General features: G+C 38.6%; 1 protein-coding gene across 16 annotated transcripts in view; it reads left to right on the top strand.

Moving 5' to 3' along the window:
• The window catches only part of SUGCT (succinyl-CoA:glutarate-CoA transferase), a 338,160-nt gene that overhangs the window by 229,112 nt on the left and 92,138 nt on the right, over window positions 1-16,910 (top strand). The gene's annotated exons all lie outside the window — the stretch shown is intronic.

Raw genomic sequence — 16,910 nt, 5'->3', positions numbered from 1 at the left:
ATTTTTATTTAATGCAGATTGTATTCTGTGTCCTGTGTTCTATTGTGCTTTTATATCCAGATATTCAGTGCAGAATGCCAATTCTCCAAATAACAAAGATGAAATCTGGCCTCAGGAAAGTAGTCAGTTGAGACTGACTTTGGTATGACTAGAGCTTCAGCCAGAAAAGTTGAAAATTCAGATTGTGCGATATTACGTCATTTGATATTATAGATAAGCATGTGGTTATTGGGCCACAGTGAATAGATACTGCCTGAGTAAGTGTTCTTTTCAAGTTACTTAATTGCTTTTAGACCTTCATCTTCACTATGGGTTGAACCTTACTGAGGAACCACGTGAGCTTGTCTGGCATAGCCCCCCTTCTTTTTTTTTTTTTTTTTTTAAAAAAAAAAAAAAAAAAGCTAGTCTTTCTGATAGGAAGATAAGCTTGTGGTTCAAATCAGTTTTACCGTGGCTCTTCTGGTAAGCCATGGACCTGCTTGCATTTGGTTGCAGTCATGACTGAGGAGGAGACAAGTCTGAGCATACATAGAGGTTCTGTTAGAGTCTAGTTATTGAAACTTTCCTTGAAACCATTCCCACATTCACATCTTTCCATTTTGTACAAAATGTGCAGTGACCCCATGGTACATGGAAAGCTGGTGGAGATTACACAATAGCTGTATTTTCAACTTCCCAGCCAAAACAGGCGTAGATTTGAGTTTTTTTTTAAATTTATTTATTTTTTTTTTTTTCAGGGCAGTTAACAGCATTAATTTCTTCCTTTAAGTTTGGAAGGTGGTACATAATGTTCATTTTGTTTACCTTTAGATAAGAGCTCAGCTTGTCTCATTTACATAGAAGTACATTGAAAAGAATTTCTGGTTTTACTTCAAGAACGATGCTACTTCTGGCTTTATAAACACCTGTTGAACTGAGAGTTTCATGCTTTGGCTTTTTTTTTTTTTTTTTTAATTTATTTGTATCTCAAATTATATGTCTTCCAAATCCTTCTCTTTGCAGAAGATTCTGACATTCAGCATGCAGTTTGCATGACATGGAGCCTGGTTGGCAGTTAGTAAAACTGGGTGTGCTCAGAAACATGTTTTGGAAGATAGGTTGCTTTCTCTGCTCAGAGGAGGAGGGAAAAAGTTCTGCATTGTGTATGTCTGTGCTCATGACATCTGCCTGTGGAAGAGGTGAGAAGCAGATACCGGGTTAAGCAACATCTATAATTTCAGTTCATCTTCAAACAGATGGACAAAAATTTAAGGGGAAAGAGGTGTCCTCTATCTGGATACCTGTTTATTGTAACATTTCTGAACATATTGGTCATTTGTGGGTTCATTACTGGAGGCAAAAATACCATGTGTGCACAAAACCTGTGGTATATGATGGTTAATGCAGCTGGAGATCTGAGACAACCTGCACCAACCAAGGAGGATGGCAATAGAGTAGGGGGAAATACTTTTTATCACGGTGCAGTGAGAAGGGAGAGTACTCCTTCTTCCTGTGCTGCTTCTCCACATTTAAAGTCTGGTTATTTTCCGTCATAGTCACCTTGTCCATGTGAATTTAATTAAGAGCACTTTGGTAGTTCATAAATATGCACGGACTTTTAAATATAAGGACTGATTTTTTTGTAGGTGAAATTCCTGTAAAGAAGCATAACCTTTTAGTAACAGCGTCTGGCAGTTATTAAATAAGAATAGCAGAACTTTGTTAATGAGGTCATTGACCAAATAATAAAAAGTATATCTTATTAATACCTGAAATGGTGGTAGGACTGAAGCCAGCAGAGTTAGTGGAGTGCATGTATTGTTTATATATATTATGAGAAAGATGTTTCATTTGTACTGATCATTTTCTATGAACTATTCAAAACAACTGCCTTGTATTTGGGAAGGCAACTAACACACACATATTTGTATGACAGTTTGCTACGATGCAAACTTCCAGCACTCTGGAGTGCTTCCAAGAGCGTTTTGGAAGCAGGAAACTGTATTTTTAGGATGCGGCTAAGACCTCCTTTATTAGCCTTGGCTTTTTCATACAAGGCATTGTATCATGTTCAGGAGATCGGTGTATTTATCTGTCTGTCTGTCTGTCTATCTGTCTAAATAGAATGTACATGCAAATGTAGCCCTGGCTAGCAAAGTGTGTTTTCAGAGAAAAAACCTTCACGTTTTGATTGGCTGCTGTATCAGTAGACTGGAATACTTACTTACAGCTGTCCTCGGAGGCCTTCTATAAAACTGCAGGTGTTCAGCTTTAGCAAATAGTTCTTATTATATGGATAGACTTTTGGCAGCTAGTAATGATGTTTCCTGAAATTGAAAAATGATTTTCTACCTTATACACTGGTTTTACATTACTGGAATGTTGGAGGGGAAAACAAATACCTCTCATCAAGTAGTACTGAGTCTGTTTTTGTTAGTTGTATATATTTTCTGATTTGTATATTTTATACTAGAATGCATTTTTGTTTTCCTTAACTGTTGTGGTCAGATTTGAGATCTCTTCCAGCAAAATTCAAACTGTGAGGAATAAAGGAAATGTCTGGCAACAGAGGGCTATATCCTTCTTTATACAGAACTAGCAACTGGCTTGCAGTTAGTGTACCACCAAACATGGAGCTCAGGGGGCATTGTAAAGCTTTTAAAAATATTGGACACTGTTGTAGAATACTGTTAAGAAATAATTTTCGTGTCACTAAGTAATAGTGAGGAACATATACTGATTTTATAAGTATATATTTAACTCATTTTGTACCACTAGTATATAGAGTTAGAGACAATGCTGGATCAAGCATTGCTGGACCAAGCTGAATATGAGCCAGCAGTGTGCCCTGGCAGCCAGGAGGGCCAACCGTATCCTGGAGTGCATCAAGCACGGCATTGCTAGTCGGTTGAGGGAAGTGATTGCCCCGCTCTACTCTGCGCTGGTGCGGCCTCACCTCGAGTACTGTGTGCAGTTCTGGGCACCACAGTACAAAAAGGACATTAAACTGCTGGAGAGTGTCCAGAGGAGGGCAACGAAGACGGTGACGGGCCTAGAGGGAAAAACATATGAGGAGCGGCTGAGGTCACTTGGCCTGTTCAGCCTGGAGGAGAGGAGGGTGAGGGGAGACCTCATTACGGTCTACAGCTTCCTCACAAGGGAGAGTGGAGGGGAAGGTGCTTATCTATTCTCTTTAGTGACCAGCAATAGGACCCACAGGAATGGAGTCAAGCTGCAACAGGGGAGGTTCAGGCTGGATATCAGGAAGAGGTTCTTCACTGAGAGGGTGGCTGCGCACTTCGAACGGGCTCCCCAGGGAAGTATCATGGCACCAAGCTTGTCGGAGTTTAAGAAGTGTTTGGACTGTGCACTTAGTCATATGGTCTGAATTTTTGGGTAGACCTGTGTGGGTCTACCCACAGGAGTTGGACTCGATGATCTTTGCAGGTCCCTTCCAACTCACGATATTCTATGATTCTATGATCACTTTGTTACAGTCACTCTTTTGGACAATGAGATTGATGGGATAATGGAAGCCACTTTTTCAAACTGTAGTTTTGCTGCAGTGAGTTAAATAACTACTTCGATTGTATTTCTTTATTCAGATGCTTCACTGAATCATTTAGTGTTCAGGCTTTCTTTATATACTCCTGCTTAAACTTTACAGTGCTAAATCAGTACCTGAAGACTTGAGACTCAAGATTCTCCTCTCATAATTTCTATTTATTTTCCAGATAATGACTATTTTAAGTTTAATATGACATATGACATACAAAGTCCGCTGTAGGCTCAGGTCTATTGAATCAGAGCAGTTCATCAGGGAAAACACTAAACACTAAAAAAGAGTAGTGCTGGGAAGTTGAGTCCTCTCATCAGTTTCACGTGGAGGCCTTTGGATATGATGTGAATTATTATAAAGGAGTCATCAAGATATAGTACAGTTGAGCAGCTGTTGATACATTATTTTTTTGTGTGTGTGATGGAACAAAAACATCAAATAAGAAATAAATAGGAATTTCTTACTGCACTAAACAGGGGTGGTTCAAACCAACTCAGTGTGCCTAGAACACCATGCAAATCGTGAAAGGGAATACCAGGACTGAAGTTGCTTTACATTTTTTTTTGTTTGTTTGTTTGCTAAATCTTTGAATAAAAGTAGCTATTTTGTTTGTAAAATACTGTCCAGGAAAGTAACTCTATGGCTTGCCTGCTGTGAAAAACAGGCTACATATTTGAAAACTTTACAGAAACAAGGAGGCACCAAATGTGGGTATTAGGCTTAAACCTCAAACTCTAATATCATTTCATCTGAAGCTAATCCACACTGCTACAGACATAAGTTATTGCTGATGGCATAAGTATGTGGCCATGTTCATTGTAAAGGTTCCTCTTTATCTCCTTATTTGTATTCCTCTTCATGTTTCTCACACCCATTTGTGCACAGTTCTCCAGATTTTTTTCATCTGAAAGTATCATTTTCAAAGGCTTTTGCATTTCACGTCCGTGTCAGTATTGCAGATTAGAATGTGACAGGGAATACCTGGTTGCATACTTCCTTTAAACCTGAGCCAGTAGCACTGCGAAATGTTAGGGAGAGCACCCTTTCATCTCGCACCATCCACCACTTTAAAGTGAAAGGTTTGTTGATGTAATCCTATTTCCAATCTATAGAGGTCACCTGTAATGTACTGCTCTGAAGATAAATACCTAGTACTGTTTGATGTTAGAGGCTTCTTTTTTTTTTTAAGGCAAGTTTAATGATATTTTGGTTTTCTAGGATACTGTGTTGAAAATTTTGAAGACTTCAGCTGTTTTTAAATCATTGTTAACCATTTATTCAATTGTTAACAATCCTCTCCAAACTGATATTTTTATTTTTTCAGTATATTTCAGGTCTTTTTTGTAAGGACCTGGTGAGTGGAGGTAATCTGGGATGTGAGATGGAGTCACTAGCCCATTAATGACAGCACACAAACCTAAGAATATGTCCCTTTAGACAATCAGTGACAAAGATGATATTGATTTCATTGGAAGAAGGATTGCATCTTGCCAGTATATCACAGAGAGAAGAAACGGAAACCTTAGTTCATAACATAGCTCTTGCACAGTCATGAAACTGACATCCAGGAACTTTTTATTTAACAACATTGGTTATATGATTGAAACTCAAAATCTCTGGGGGCCCTTACGAAGCAAATCACCACAGCCTCAAAGTATGTAGCTTGAATTGCATGTTAAGCACTCTACAAATACTAGGTCCATGTGTATGTAGAATGGAGACTACCAATTAATTTTTTTCATGTGCAATTGTGTGTCGATAGTTCTGGATACCTGAGTCTAACTACCTAGATCATAAAAGTAATTGACTGTGGATTTGTGGGTGAAAATCCACCCCAAATGAAGTTGGTGACAAAACTTCAACCAATAAGGAGGATTCAACTCCTTGTTTTCCAATTTCTGTTAACATTGTTGGTGCAATATCTTATGGTGTTTCCTACGTTTATTAACACTAAAATGTATTTCCTGGCTAAACTGTACTGGCAAGGCCTCCTAGAGAAACATAGTTTATGGGTTTTGTTGCTATAGGTCATACTGTTTTTCCCCAATAAAAAAAAGGCAGAATTTTATTTCATAGCTTAACTGCATGTACTTTTGCTAGTAAGGCTAAGTCAGAGGTGAGCTTTTTGTTCCTCATGATCCTTTCTGATAGAGGGTAGATGTAGGCTGGCAAAGGCTTGCTCTAGACTAGTGCGAATATTTCAGCCTTTTGGTTACATCTGAAGTTATGGCACATTTTAACAGCAATTTCTTGTCTGTTTCCCTGTCTGTTTTGGTAGCAGAATAAACCACTCTACCTGCCTGAAAGCAGGCAACTCTCACAGTGGTAGATCTGCACATTAATGTGAAACTCTTCAGTGCATTTTCAAAACCATGTTCCCATTTCCATGGAGCATTGCTGCAAGGAGAAAAACTGTTTTCCTCGTGTAGACAAAGAGCAGTAGCTCTTTGCTTGTAATCACTCCATTTCCTGACCGAAAGTAGTCACGTGGGGAGTTCAAGTTAGGTTAACAAGACCAGGCTGACATACAAAAGGCTTCATTTCACTGGATCTTACGCTGTCTCCTGTCCTTTTATTGTTAATGCCCTTTTGTTCATTTTCCTTTCTTTGTTTAATCTGCCTGAGAGTTCAGCTGGCAGCAGGGAAAGTTCTCTGGGCTTACTTGGCATGGCAAGTGTTTCTTTAAGCTCCTTGCTACTTCAGGAGGAACCCACTTTCCAGGGCTCTGTCACTTTCCCTCTCTTGCTTTTTTATATTCAGTCCTTTTCTTACCATTCCCCACATATGGTACGTGCAGTTGGAATGACTTGCATCTGTCCAGAAGTGTAACTTTCTTAGAGCTGATTCTCCCATTCCTTTGTGTGTGAGCCAAAAAAAGGACTGTTACACAAGGCTGCCAGCACCCTTCTCCCAAGAGACCATGTGTGGTCCCTCCACATTCATCTGATTTCCCACTAACCCCAAAGATCAAGAATGTTTAGACTTCATCCTGTCTCTGGTGGCCACCGCTATCAAGCTGACTTTGTCTGCCCACAAAGTTAAAAACCATTGCTGTTACACTTCCAGTTCTGTCGATGATAAACTATGGAAAACGTCAGTGTCATATATTATATTTAACATAAGGAGCTCTTTGACACAGTGTATCCTTGAAATGTTTATAGTGAATAAGCAAAACTTTGAATTCACTTTAATAAAAACTCCTTTTAACCTCAGAAGTGGAGACTGTACAATAAAGTTTTATCTCTCACAATTATGTTCACCCTTCTAAGTCTAAGGGCCAAACACTACATAATAAATGGCAAGGAGCCTCTTTCCATTTTGTTATGCCTTTTCCTTGTGCCGTGTGTGTTCACATCTAATGAGGAAAATAAAGATCATTCCTTGAATTCCCATAACATGGAGGCCAGTTGGCATTGCTGACCTCTTTGTTTCACTCCCAAATGTCCCTCTCTCAAAGGAGGGTTTTGGTGACTGGAGGAAGAAGAATAAACTAGTATTTTACAAACTGATTGTCCCTAGAAGGTGGTTTGTTCCCCGCTTAATCTTCTATACTGCCTTCACTTTGCTGGTTATTCAAGCTGTATCTCTGAGAAAGAAGAAATCTTCTTTGGTATCTGTGAGCATCTTGAAGCTTCTTGAAGACATAAAGCAGTGTAGCAAACAAAGTGACTTCTCTAAGACTCAGAGGCTCTGATAAGGGGAGCTACTTAGCACCTCTGGAGGAAAGTACTTTAGGTAAGCTAAAATGGTTTTGAGGGAACGTGGCAAAGTATATTAGTCCTAATTCCACCTTAGTGATAGAAGTCATTATCCCTCTTTGATCTTTTGCTAAATAGGTAGGCTGGCCACTAGATGGCCAAAATCGCTATGACAAATATCCTTAGATAAAAGCGAACTGATGTGCACTGTAGCTGCCTGAATGCTCCTTCCACTTTCACTTCCACAAGCCTGCCCTTGGCCATATTCCACCCAACCATAGAATCAATAGCTTTGACTTAAGCCTTGCTCAGATGCTCATGATTTTGATATTTAGCAGTTTTCTATAACAATAGCTGAAGAGTAATACAGCATGTCAAAGAACATGAGGGATTAATGAACCCCTTCCTCACACTTTGTCCCAAGACACTAAGAGAGTCAGCCATTTGCAGAGGAAGACTCTAATGTGGTTTCGTATAGGGGCATTATGTGAAGGAGGATTGATTCTCTGACATTGAATAACATCCATATGGAAGTCTCTGGCTGAAAATTACTGTGACAGTATTCTGGAAAAGTAACTCCACATATTTGTTTATATTCTTTTACTGGTCATTAAACTGCCTGGACTTTTGATCTGACTCGGTACAGTCATTCCTATTTTTGAATGTGCACTATATGTGCAAGAAGAAAATGGTCCAGTGAATAAAAGACACAGCTTTGCCTGAATTTCTTCAACTTTAAGAAATTAACTTTTGCGTAGTAAATTGTGGCTTCCCTACTTCATTGCGTTAGCTCAATAGAGGACCACTAAAATACCTCCTATGTGTTTTTTATGATTCCATTTGCTCCTTACAGTCCTCATCTCAGACCATAATTCTTGATTTCTCCTAATTAGTTGCTGTGGAAATGATTGTCATAAACACAAACAATGGGAATATAAGGAGCAGATGAATTCTTAAGAAGCAAAGATTTGTTTTCCTGTAAATGACCAAAAACCCAAAGGAGAAGCATTCAAATATGTTCTGCATTGCCTTTCATCTCAGGATTTTACAGTTCTTCTCAAGTATTAATACATTAAAGATTTTTTTGAAAAGCTGCTGCAGAAATGGTGTTGAAACCTTCAATGTTAGTTGTCCTCAGAAACTCATGATCAAGTCATTGCTGCTTGCTGCTAAAAATAAGCTTTTCCTTATCCTTATTTCAGAACTGTTGCTCTGAAAGCTGATTGGATTCTTCCCAATGCATTCATCATCACTGGTTATAAAGATTCTGCTGACCAAGTTATTTACACCTGTGCAGTCCAATTTGCTTCAAGGCTCATTTTATCCCTCTGCCTTCAGATTCTTTCCCTTGGAGATTTGTAGGCAATTCCAACACTTTCAATAGTGTTGCCGCACTGTTGCTGCTCTATGTGAAAGAAGAGTAAATGATTGTGTCGAAGGGGAACAGGATGGAATGGAATCTGCAGCTGCATCAATCTCAGCTATGTTCTGCATGACCATCAGGAGTAAAATCAATAAAAATACTTTTTTTTTTGCCACCGAAGTCAGCACATGTGGCTGAATATCCTCTGGGGAATGAAATCCATCACTCTACACAAGCCCACTGTATAGCAAAGTTCTCCTTAAGTGCTCAAAATGGGGCTTATGTGGTGTATAGGCCATGTGAATTCGTGTGTGGATTTCACCAAGGGAGAGGCTCTTTGAGTCAGAAGATGCCTTTTTGCATAGTCACTTTTCAGAGTTGTACTATATTTTGGCATTCACAACACCTCTGTCAGAGAGCTGAATATTTATAACTGTTGCTTTTTACAGATGGTAAAACCAAGGCACAGAGAGATTAAATGGTCTAAAAGAGCAGTCAGTTAATGGCAGAGTGAATACAGAGCTCAAGATTTCTGACTGTCTCCTAGCCTCTGCAGAACATTTCTAGATCAATATAGAAATGATGTAATACGCAAGCACAATTGTTTCCAAACAAAAATATCTGTCAGGTTGTGTAAAACGTCAGCAACAGCTCTTTAAATGTGTGAGAATGGATTGATTTTAAGTGAACGTGGCCTTTTCTGTGATTTTTAGAAGGAAGAGATGCTTGAGTGTTATAATGTTTTCTTCTCCTACTGACAATATATGTGTATATATATATATATATATATATATAAATGACTCTGCTCATCGCTGGGGAATAGGAAATCTACACAGCGCTTAGGATTCTGTCTAAGAAGTGTTTTTTTTTTTTTTTTTTTTTGAAACTGGAGCTGTAAGCATAATTTAAGAAGTAGAATCTTCTTGTTAGCTTATTGGAACTATACAGTAGTGTGTTTCCAGGATCACGTTGCAATATGCCCATGACAACTCTGTAGAACTGAAATGTGCACTAGGAAGATATGCTAAGAAGGACAAAACGCTTTTACATAGTTTTTATATTATTCACACAGCTGGAATGTTTACAGCATAGTACAGAGTGTAACAAGAGCAAATGCTGAACCACATCAAGCGGTTCCCTTGTCGTGCATGTCATTTAAATATCAAATCTATAAGGGCGTTTGCTATGTTCTTCACACACACAAAGACCACAACTAAGTGACTTAAAAGTATCCCATGAGTTTTTAAAAATGCGGACAAACAACTCTCTTCTTTTGATAATTGCAAATACATTGTTCCACTCCGTTGGTTCTGCAACATCTGGTGTTTTATAAAGCATTTTTAAATGTCATCTCCCTTCCCTGTTTGCCCACACCCTTCCCACTGCACCTTAACCCCAGCATAACAAGAAACTTTAATTTCTAGAGAAATGTGTGGAAAGTCTTGCAAAACAGAGCTAATGAGTTGTGTCTGTATAGGTTTGAGCTATGTCTTAACAAAAAAGTCAAGTAAGTGGCATGGTGCAACACTAACATATAGAGCTGTTTTCACGAGGACAATGAGTGAAATGCTGGGTTTATTCAGTGGAAACATGTTTCTGAATGATTCTTGCAGAAGAGATTACATAGATCTTAGCGTTAACTCGATATAACAGTCTTGTCTAGGTTTTGTTAAAAAGGTCATAAAGCAGTTTCTCAAGAATGAAAGACTGTACCCCCACTTGTAAGTACTGATATGTGTCCAAAGTTTGATTTGTAAATCAAGTGTAATTCCTGCACAGCTAGCAAGTTAGTGAACTTTTTGGTTTGTGCTTGGAGGTGGCAGATGAAGGAACTGAGGTGGAAAAGGGTAAGGTCATTCCTGTATAGCATTGGTCCGTAACCAGGGCATTTTAACATTGTTCATCAAAGTTCATCCCAGTCTGTTTTAGCATCCAGTTAATAGGATGCTTTACCTTGAGAAAGTGAATAAAAATACAGATCTAAAAATCTAAAATTAGCTGCAGAATTTTACAGAAAAATCCCATAGCATTGGGGTCTTTTTAAATAGCTGGAGGTGGTGGGGAGGTGTTCATTTTGCCTAGTTTTAGCTTTCAAGTTACTCATATAGTCTAAGCAGGTTTTATAGTCAGTTTTCAGTGAAGAGAAATGGAGCAGGGGCACCTCTAGATGGCAGTTCATCCCGCCTGTCTAGGTGAGCCGAGGTGCTTACTTTTCATCTGACTGAATTTAGAGGGGATGAATTTCACCTTTACTAGTTGGCCTAGAGGAAGAATCTTCACAATCTAACGAATTTAAAGTAAGTCTTGCATCCTTAGGTCCTTGAAGTCAACAGGATAGAAATTTCCTTATGATCTATATAAAAAAGAACTGAAGAAAAGTACTGGGAACCATTACTCAGTGAAGTTGCCTCTTTTGTCAATGCACTGTAAATGTATGGCCAATCTTAAGATAAAACATATCTAGCTACAGGTGGAAGGTTATGCTAGAGGATATGTATTAGCTTCTTGCTACACAAGTGGGGAAAAGAGGTGAGAATTTATTCTTAATGAAAAATGTCATGTTAAAGTATGTTTTTAACGGGATACCAATGCACAATATACAGGTGATTTCTGTTTATGGACTGTTTATGTGATTTCTGTGATTAGGACATTCTGAGTTCTTGTCCTCACGGTACCCTGGGCACGCCACTTCTCCACAGGCTACAGTACACTTAAAATACTATTAGTGGCCTATCTGAAATTTTTACGCAGTCCCTTTCAAATCTTATTCTTAGTTCTGTGTTGCCTCAGGCAAAATATTAGTATCCAAGGAGGTACACTGTGAGCCTATATCCTTAACCTTTTTCACATCTGCTTTGCAAGAGATCAGATAGATAGGTATAGCCTTGTCTGCTTTACTCTCACTAAAGCAAGTACCAAGCGAAGAAAGAACAGTAGCACACTCTTCAGCATGAGTTAGAAACCAGACAACCTCTCTTAAGGTCCCAAGTAAGCTTGTACCTGTGTGCAGTCATCTGCTTTTCTTTCTGTTAGCTAATTCCGTAAGATTTTCCAGCTTGTGCTGCAGTCAGTCTTACATTTTTCTAGCTATTTATGTGCTCTTTATAAAGAGCATACCTTGCTTAAATTACCAAAAAAGTAGTTATAGAGATTATTTTTGCTCCCTGTAAATAAATTAAAGGTGCAAGTTTCAAAAGGAAAGAGACACCTGTGCAAGTAAAGGCATAGAGAGGCTGTTCATGACTAGAATTAGGCTGACAGAATAAGGTACAACATTCCCATTGTGATAATGGAAGCAAACATTGAAACTGCCATGGAGTTTGATAGGCTTAAGCAGGAGTTTACAGAGAAGATTATGGTTTTGAAGTACAAAGGCCCGGACCCGGACTCCTAAGGTGGAAGTGAACATAGTGTTTGCTTCTTCCAAGAAATCTCAGTCTTCTAAATCCTTGGCCCAGATATGTGCTTTTTTGATAGTTTGTGGCATGCAGTTTTTATTAAATGGAAGTAACAAAGGTATAAATTTTGCCAGCTACAGTCTTTAAGAATCAGCCAATTTCTCTGTTTCAACCTTTATCCCCGTCTGTCGTCCCTTACTTTACGTGATGATTCACTGTGATGATTATGATGCCACTCAGCACCCCTCAGCATTGTGAGCTCAAATCCTGTTACTGTGCAGTCATTATTCCTGTAACCCTAGAATTTTAAGAAACAAAAGGAAATGGTGATTCCCTTTGGACCATCAGCCACGTGAGCGTTTGTTCTCACATGGTTTAGTCCCTCTTCTGTATGTGACTGCCACTTGGGACTTCGTTGGCTTTTGTCCATTTTATTCCAGTTAGCATTTAGTTCACACATCGTTATGAGAAGCGCTGGTTATGAAGATACGCAGCTCTTGTCATAACAGAAGTATTTTGCATGCACCTGCAATTTGATGTTTGTGTTGGGGGAATATTGCAGAGTGAATAAAAAACCTGAAATCACTTTTTTTTTTTTTCTGAGTCCACCTGCTATGGAGTTGTTTTGTTGTATTTTTTTGAGGAAGGTTTTTGTTTGTTTGTTTGTTTTTGGTGTGTGTGCCTTTTTTTTTTTTTAAGAGCCATCTGAAGGTGTGTTTATGGCATTAGGAAAAAGGTACATTGTGGTATACAGTGCAGAGAAAAAAGGAAAATGTATAAGACAGATGGCTATTAACATGGTGTAAAAATCTGATTTGCACATACAAGGCAAAAAGGGTATTCCACATATAGCCCTCAGGATGGAAGCTTCATGTTTGCAATAGTACCATGGAAATGTATGAGGATTAATCACTTCGTGTGCGCTATTTGTAACAGCAACATCAACAAAAAGTCTCCTTAAGAAGCTTTATATTCCTATTGCATTTGATCCCCTTTCCACCTAGTCAGATAACCTGTAGTCAGATAGCCTGAATTCATAAAGGCCACACTAGCCACCTTTGCAGTGTGCGTGCAAATGAAAGGACTTGGAACCTGCTCCCACCTGCCCACTGAAGAACTCCCCTGGTGCATGAAGCCCCTTGCTACTGTACCCAGTTGTCCCACCAGCCCTTGATTGCATGCTGGGGGCAAGAAGGGTGTGTGTATATGTGTGTCAGGGCATATTGCAGCTGTGTTCCACTGTCTCAACCAGGTGCTCTCAGAATTAGGGAGCTATAAATGGCTTCCTGATAGCATTCCCTAGCTTGCCTTTTCCATGTAAAATTTCACAGCAGAGCGTCTGGCCTGATAGCACTCACAAAAGCAACAGATTTGGCCTTGAAACATTTCTTGCTTCTCATTGCAGGAACTCAGATGGCTTAGAATTAGAATGACCTAATATACTTCTGCAACTGCACTGAAATTAAGAGTTCAGTCTCATGTATCCATATCAAGTGGAAAGACAAACAGTTTGGGTTATGGTAACAATGCCCCTGTAATGGAAAATGCTGATACTTATGCTGATGGGAATTTTCTTTAATTGATCTTCTGTATTTAAAAAATGTTGTTGTAAACTGATATTTCACGCCTTCATACCATGGCAATTCTTACTTATTAAGTGCTTTTATATCATGATGTCTGAGAGTGAAGGGTCCCCAAGTACATGTTAACATTAATCTATCTTGTCAAGTAAATTTTTTCATGATGTGGTGTGACTGGAAAATGGTCTGTCATGAGCTTTGCTTTACATTTTAATTCAAGACAAATTAAAAAAAAAAAAAGTGGTTTTAATATTTCTTTTTACTAGATTCAGTATTTCCAATATTTCTTTTTAGAGATTTGGAGATTTTTTTTTTTTGGGGGGGGAGGTTTTGGAGGGTGTGTTTTTTAGTGTAGGCTGGCTTAGTAAGTAGCCATTGGTTGTTTTCATTGAAAACTGAGTGTCAAGATGGGAGTTAAGTTACAGTAAAATAGCTCATGGTACAAGGTAAACTGTATGTTTCAGCAGAAGGTATCCTGTGATGAAAGCCTCTTTCTTAAGTAGTCACTCTCTCTAAATAATGCATTCTTTCCAGACACCATTGCTATTTTGTTCTTTGACAGGTAATTACAAACTTGCTCCTCAAAAAAAAAAAAAAAAAAAAAAAGACAGACGTACACCCATACACCTACAGGAAGGCTTTTAAATGTAGGTCCTGCTTAATCTGCTTTAATCTTTGTTTATAAAAATACATATGTGTTTTGAGAGCTCATTTTTCAACTTTGAAGCACCCTTCTGTATTTATTGCTCCATTTTTATTTTTTTTTCTCATACTATGAGAAAAAACAATGCTGGCAGTGAGTTTGTGGCTATAAGCTGAAGTCTTTTTGTGCTGCATGCATTTTTGCCAACTGCAGTTGGTGATTTTAACTGGCAAGCTAGTACCACCCTCATAGAACAGTGCCTTATAAAAATAACAGAATTGCAGATGATGTTTGTAAATTCATTGCCTGGGTTTGAATATGGTGCCTTATCTCAAAATAAATGGCTGCAGAACGATGTGAATTTTATGTAGTGTCCTCCTTGTGTGAAAAAGCCATGAAACAGATAAGCCAAAGAGAAGAAGGAAGGAGAGATTTAGGGAGAGGATGTGATTCAGGGATACAGGAGCCTTGAGATCGATAGAGCAATCCCAGCACAAGAATGACATCCAGCTGCAGACAAATGGTTGGAAAAGGAGGCCAAGGAGGAAGAATTGTGAGTGGACAAAAAAAATGTGGTCAGAAATGTAGGGTGGAGTTGGTCCTTTTACCATTTCAGAAAAGGAGAGAAGCAACTGGATTTGGGGATGAACAAGATCCCAGTGAAAGTGAATGAGGAGTGCTTCCCAGAGTGAGAGGATTGTTTAGTGGACCTGAATTTTAATTTTTATTTTTTATTCTTTTGTTATTTTCAGTGAAAAAAAAAATAAAAACATTTCCTGGTGATCTGAAATGATTTGTTGGAGTCAGGTATAACCCTGTCATCACAAATCAAACTATTTTGTTGAGTTTTAAATTTATTTTTTTCTTCGTTTTGTTTAAAAGTGAATTTTGAAATAGGAACATAATTTAAAATGAAATAATTACACTTTTAAGTAATTTGTCTTATGTTTGTAATTCTTTCCTTCCTTCCTCCCTCCCTCCCTCCCTTCATTCCTTCCTTCCTTCCTTCCCTCCTTCCTTTTCTGCAAAAGTATTGCTGATTTCAACCTGAATTTGTAAATCATTTTCACTTGGGCTCAAAAATCGCACATCATTCACTGGAAGTGCTATCCAGCTGTATAAATCATGAAATGTCTTGGGGACTCTTACAGAAGAAAAAGCTGTGTGCAAAGCATAATCGCTTTTAAATCCTGTAGATATCATCTCATCCAAGTGGCATTGGATCCAACCTGAAGTTTTGCTAGTGCATGCCAAATACCTGCGTCATTTGGGAGTTCAGTTTGTTCATAGTCAAGAAAAGAGTGCCAGCTTGCACTATATCACAGTGTGTCTGAATATGAAGTACTATGAATGAAAATAACTTTTTGCAGTTTCCTGCCTCTTTAATTGTTCCAAGTGCTGGGCACATATTCTTAGATATCCTTAGATCAGGCACTTTAAAATGGAAGCATTCGAAGTAACCGGTTACTTATAAAAAATGCAGTCTTAATGTATTTGTCTTGATCATTGAGAAAATAGAACTAAACAAATTGTTTGCAAAATAGAACTAAACAAATTGTTTGCTTCAAGTCACGCATACAACAATGAGGCTCTTAAAGGGAATGTATGCTTATTTTAGTGGTAAACTGCATTCCTCTTACGGAGCTGTAGAAATCTCCTTCTCCTTTTCTAATAACTGTCCCTTGGCACATTCATCTGTGTGTGTTGCTTAGGGGCCTGCCTGGTAATCTTTAGCTAGTTTTAAATCACAGGTTTCTCCATGTGCAGGCCAAATGTTACAGAAGATACTGAAAGTTCACGTGTGCACACGCATGCACAAACTCTCTCAAAGGCTTTAAACATCCGCAGATATCTTTAAAAGGCATATGCTAACAGAAGAAGTTAATAGGTTGTGGTACAGGAAGGAGTTTCAGAGAAACAAGTTGTCAGCTATTCATAAAATGATTTTAAGAGTCCAAAATTGTGATCTGTGTACTGGTTTATGTACCCAGAAACCAGGGGATGTTCAGTTTAAGTTGCAGGTCTTAATCCAATAATGGTTAAAACATTATGGGGCATTATATCTCTTGTTTGAATACTTTTTCTAGCTATAGGAGGCTATTTTTATTTTCAACTGTTCTACACTACGGTTATACTTTCTAATCTAATATTGTTTTAATTCACTTACTACCCTTGGTGTATGTTGCAGATTTCATAATTAAAATAAAGTTTGAGAAACTGGGGCACAAAGCGACTACATGGGCTTTGAGCAGGTCATGGGAAAACAGTACAAGGTTGGAAGAAAAGTCAGATTTTTCTATTTCACATTCCTTCACCAAGATTACTTTGTCACCCACAGGTGAAAAAGAGCCACCTGAGAACCAGTGTTTATTGCCAATACTCTATTACCTTCCTGAAGGAGGTACAGGAGAGTATGTGCAACAGATACAGGACTAGGTGGATTTACAGACTAGCATCAAAGCTATGCTGGGCCTAATTTTGATAATCTGAGGAAGGAGAACCTGGTATTACTTGGTGGGGAAGGTCTCCTCACAGACGATGACATAGGCGAAGCAGAGACGTTTAATGCCTTCTTCGCCTCTGTCTTCAACACTGATGATAGGCTTCGGGACCCAGGGTGCCCTGAGCTGGAGGACCATGACGGTGGGAATGATAAACTCCCAACCAACCCTGAACGTGTGCGGGATTTG

This window comes from Anser brachyrhynchus, assembly GCF_964034855.1.
Source record: "Anser brachyrhynchus genome assembly, chromosome: 2".
Lineage (NCBI taxonomy): Eukaryota > Metazoa > Chordata > Aves > Anseriformes > Anatidae > Anser > Anser brachyrhynchus.
Note: the sequence above shows the minus strand (reverse complement) of the source record. Positions and strands in the feature narration are given on the sequence as shown.